Consider the following 5661-nt stretch of genomic DNA (forward strand, 5'->3'; position numbering starts at 1 on the left):
CGATTTCCATCTGTTTTAGATATCACCAAATAAATTTCCATAGTGGCTGTTCATACCGACAGGTCCACCAACAGTGAATGAGAGAGCCTATTTCCCCACAGCCCCTCCCAAACATGTTACTTTCTGATTTTTTGAATTGGGTTATCTTGACGGAGTTACATGGTATTTCATAGTTGTTTTAATTTGCATTTATCTTATGGTTAGTGATAGGGAACATTTTGTCACATGTTTATTGGCCATTTGGATTTCTTCTCTTGAAAAACTTCTATTCAAGTCCTTTGGCCACCTCCTCAGTGGACAATTGGATTTTTTTCTTATTGTAAGTTAGCAGAGTGTTGTAGATTTTAGTAAGAAGGCCTTTGTGTGATGTGTCATTGCTAAAGATGTTATCCCAGTCTGTGGTCTCTCTTAATACTCTCATGGCGAATTCTTTCAATGTACACAGGTGTTTTATCTTCAGAATATCCCACTTGTCAATTTGCGGCTCTTCTGTGTTGGTGTCCTTCCCTATTCCAATAGCCTATGTATTCCCTGAGTCAAAGTTCTCAGGTTTGTCCCACTTCCCTCGTTGATGGTCCTAATAGTTTGGGATTTTACCTCTAGGTCTGTGATCCACCTTGAGGTCAGTCTAGTGCATGGAGTGAGGTAAAGAACTTTCTTCAATTTTTCTGCAGGTATATATCTATTTTTTGACATGGCAGTCAGCTTTATTATTTATTCCACTTTTAAGTTGTGTTATCACTTATAGGCCACTTATAACAAGGACGTTCCCCCCCTTTGATTTTCCTTTTCCTTAAGAAAAAAATTTTTTCCCACCAACATTTCCCCCACACCCAGGTCAAAACCTCTGCACCTGGATCACACTCTGGTTTTAGTCCCCAACATGGGTATATATCCATTTTTTCCAGCACCACTTATTGAAGAGGGCATCCCCTACCCATTTGATATTTTGGGGCCCTTATCTAAGATCAGTTGTTTGTATGTTGGTGATTTTTATTTCTGGCTTTTCAATCCTTGTCCACTGGTCTGAGTATCTATCATTTTACCAATACCACACTGTTTTGACCATTGTAGCTGTTTAATAGGTGCTAAAGTTAGGTAAAACAACCTTCCAACCTTGTCCTTCTTCTTGAAGAGTTCTCTGCTGATTCTGGGTTTCTTCCCTCTCCATATTAATTTGATAATCAGCTTTTCCAATTCTTTGTAGAAAGATAATGCCAGGGCCTTGGGCAGAACTGACATCTTTACTGTATTGAGTCTTCTGATACACAAGCATGGGATAGCCTTCCATTAGTTGATCTCACTCTTGGTTTCTTTTAATAGTGTTTTGTAGTTTTCCTCATACAGATCTTTCATTTTTTGTTATTTTTGTAATGTCAGGTATATCCCTAGATATTTCCATTTGTGCTTGGCTATTGTGAAGGACAATACCTTTTTGATCCTCTCTTCCATGGTCTTCTCCAATGTGTGAAGCAGTCTAATAGATTTCTGTCTGCTCATCTTGCTTCCTGCTCTCTGCCATATTCCTCTATTGCTTCTATCAGTCCCCTGTGGAACTATGGGATTTTGCATTTATAAAATCATATCATCTGCGAATAATAAGGATTTCACCTTTTCCTCCCCTAATACCCTTCATATGTTTTCTTTGTTTATATGTTAGCTAGGACCTCCCGTACGATGTTAAACAGGAGTAGTGACAAGGGGCCTCCATGTCTGGTTCTCCTTTTCAGTGGGATTGTTTTCATCTTTTCTCCATTGACTACCACATTGGCTGTTGGCTTTCATATATATCTTGTATTATATTGAAGAATTTTCCTTCCATTGCTATCTTCTTGAGTGTCTTAAACAGGAATTGCTGTTGAATGTTGTCAAATGCTTTTTTCTGCATCTATCAATATTATCATGTGATTCTTATAATTTTTTATTTCAATATGGCGAATAATACTAATGGTCTTTCGTATGTTGAACCATTCCTGCATCCCTGGTATGAAATCCACTTGGTCATGGTGAATTATTTGTTTTATATACTTTTTTATTCTGTTGGTCAGTCTTTTGTTAAGGATTTTTGCATCGATGTTCATTAGGGAATTTTGTCTATAGTTATCGATTCTTGTGGGTTCCTTGCCCCATTTAGGTATCAGAGTTATACTCACTTCACAGAAAGAGTTTGGGAGTATGCCATCTTTTTCTATGTTCTGGAAGAGTTTGTGTAGGATTGGTGTCAGTTCTTCCTTGACTGCTTGGTAGAATTCTTCTGTAAATCCATCTGGCCCAGGAGATTTTTTTTTTTTTTTTGCTGGTAATCCCTTGATAACCTTGTCTATTTCTTCTGTTGCTCTGGATCTGTTGTGTTTCTTGACGTCCATCAGGGATACTCTAGGGAAGAATTGTTTTTCTAAGAATTTGTCCATGAGTTCCAAGTTGTTGAATTCATTGGAGTACAGTCCTTTGTAATACTGTGTAATTATAAATTTGATTTCATTAGGATCTGTTGTAATGTCCCCTCTTTCCTTCCTCATCCTTTCCATTGAAACGTGTTCCTTCCTTTTTTAGGTTAGGTTTGCCAGAGGTCTGTCAATTCTGTTTATCCTTTCAAAGAACCAACTTTTAGCAGCATTAATTTTTCCCATAGTTTCTTATTTTCCCTCTCTTGAATCTCAGCCCTGATTTTTATTATTTCCTTTCTTTTGCTATTAGTAGGACTGTCCTGTTGACTCTGCTCTAGCTGTAAATTTTGTGCCAGCATATCAATCATAAGTCTCCCTTTTTCATGTGTGCATATATTGCTGGGAAACTTCCTGTGATAACTGCCTTTGCTGTGTCTCATCAATTTTGGTACATGGCGTTCTCATTCTCATTGGTTTCTAGAAATTTCCTAATTTCATCTCTGATCTGGTCCAGTACACACTCCTTTTGCAGTAGAGCAGTGGTTCTCAACCTTCCTAATGCTGCGACCCTCTAATGCAGTTCCTCATATTGTGGTGACCCCCCAACCATAAAATTATTTTCATTGCTATTTCATATCTGTAAATTTGCTACTTCCATGAATCAGGCAACCCCTGTGAAAGGGTCGTTTGACCCCCAAAGGGATCGTGAACCACAGGTTGAGAACCACTGCAATAGAGCGTTATTCATCTCACAATTGTTTGCCCTTTGTTTCTTCTACAAACTTTTGTTGATTTCCAGCCTTATGGCACAGGGGCCAGAGAGAGGTCTGTATGATATCAATGTGCTTAAATTTATGTAGATTCAACTTATGGCCCAACATGTGGTCTATCTTCAAATATGTCCAATGTGGGTTTGAAAAGAATGTGATTCTTTTTGGTTTGTATTTGGTTGGAAAGCTCTGTAAATATCTACCAGGTCAAATCATCTAATTGTAGTGTTTAGATCTCTAGACTCCTTGTAGAGTTTCTTTCCTTGGGATCTCTCTCTCTCTCAGACAGCAGAAGTCACCTACTATAATTGTTGAGCCTGTGATTTCTTTTTTCATCTTTTGGAGTATTTGATCGACTTACTCTGCTGGTCTCTTGTTTGGTGAGTATATGTTTAAAATGCTTAATGGTTCTCATTCTATGGTTCCCTTGAGCATTATATAGTGTTCCTCCTCATCCTTTACTATGGTTGGTACTTTGAGATCAATTTTATCCAAGACTAGGATTGCAACCCCTGCTTTTTTAAATTCCTATTTGCATGATATGTTTTTCTACAGCTTTTGATTCTCAGTGTATTTGGCCTGTAATCTTGAGATGTGTCTCATGTAGGCAGCACATCGAGGAGTTGTGTTTTCTAAGCCAGGCTGTTAGCTTCTGTCTCTTAAGGCCTGTGTTCATTCCATTGACATTCACATTCATTACATATATCTGTGGACTCTGGGATGTCATTGTTACCTCGCATTGAGTATTTTTCTACCTCCATTTCTTACCTGTGTGTTGTGCATGTGTGTTTGTGTGTGGTTCGTTTTTTACTTCTTCCATCCTTAAGCCAATGTTAATGTAGGGGCTGTTTTACCTTTGATTGTCTCTGGGTGGAGTTGTTCTGTGTGGTGGTCTCTTATTTGTACTTGGTGAGTGTTGTTCTTCAACCCATACTAGGTCGGCAAGGATCTTTTGCAATTCTGTGTGCTTTTACTGTAGTTAGCTTTTCCTTGTTTTTTCCCTCGCTTCTCCATCAACATTGAGAGATAATTTGGCTGAACAGCGTATTCTTGGGATTATGTTATTTTCCTTCAATTTCCAGAATATGTTGCTCCACTCTTTCCTGTTCTTCATAGTGTCTGCTAATAGGTCTGAGCACATTTTTGTCTGCGTGTCTTTATTTGTAACTGCTTCTTATCCCCTAGCTGCTCTCATGATTTTCTCCTTTTCCTCAAAGTTGGAAAGTATAACATTATGTGTTTTGGTGACTTGGGATGCAGTCTAGCTGGTGTTCTTTCAGTCTCCTGATTGGTTGCCTGGTTTTTTTTCATTAAGCTGGGAAAGTTTTCCTTCAAGAATTCCATCACTATTTTTGACATTGATTTCTTTGATATGTTTTCCTCTAATACTCCAATTATTCTGATGTTGTTCCTCATCATAGTATCAGACTTAGCTCTGAGGTTTTCTTCAGCTTCTTTGATGGACTTGTTCAACTTCTTTTCCACGTTTATTAATTTCAGCTTGAAAGTCCTCTAGGTCACTGGTGTAGTTCTCTGCACTGTCCATGAGTTTGCTATTAGTTTTTGTTATCTTGCCCCTTAACTCTGGTATTTCCCTTTGGTGCATGGCCTTTATCTCCTCTATAATTTTATCCTTTTCCTGTATTGCTTTCCTCATAACCTATATGACTCTAAGCAGTATTCTGAAGATTTCTTCTGTGGGACGTCAACATCTGCCTTTTCTATGACTGCTATTAGGTCCAGGTCATCCTCTGACATTTTATCTTGTTTCTTTTTCTTGTTGAAGCTGTGGGAGCAACTTGCTGCTTTTTTTGTCAATTTATTGGAACTAGGTGCCATTTTCTCTGGTGTCACAGAACCTTGGGCTCTCTTTGGGAGGTTGGTGTTTGTGTTTCTGTAGGCTGCCTATACCCTATTGCCTTGAGGGGTAGTGTTTCACCTTTGTCCCACTGGGATTTCCCTCTCCCCTTGGCCTATACTTTGTGCTCTAGCCACCCTCAGGCCTCTATAGGGGCTGTTTGCAGCTGTTGTCTGAAGGAAATTTTTGGCACAGCCACAGGGGCAGGTAGTTCCCGGATGGGGTTTGGGTGATGGTTGGGTGGCCTGTTCTTGGCTAGGGGAAGTTTGGTTAAAAAGGCATGTGGGATGGATGGCCTAGTTACTTCTGTTAGTATGCAGTTCCACTGCTCAGAGCACAGAGGGCAGGGGGGATTGTGGAAGGAGAAGGAAGAATGCAGTGAGAGAGCCATCAGGTTTGGGTTCCTAAACCGCAGCTTTACAAGTTTCTGCTGGACTTGTGCTGGTCTCCTGGCAGGCCCAGGGCATTGTGGTGGGACAGGAACCTCAGGGAGGGGTTGGGGGGAGGGCTGGCTGGCAGGTCTGTGAGGAGCACCAAGACAGGGCAATAACCTGGGGAGGTGCAGGGGACTGGCAGGCAGGTCTACGTGGAGCCCCGAGTTGGGGTGAAAGCCTCTGCCCTATTCCTGGCTGGTCTGTGGCACCAG

This window comes from Tenrec ecaudatus, chromosome 2, assembly GCF_050624435.1.
Source record: "Tenrec ecaudatus isolate mTenEca1 chromosome 2, mTenEca1.hap1, whole genome shotgun sequence".
NCBI classification, from domain to species: domain Eukaryota; kingdom Metazoa; phylum Chordata; class Mammalia; order Afrosoricida; family Tenrecidae; genus Tenrec; species Tenrec ecaudatus.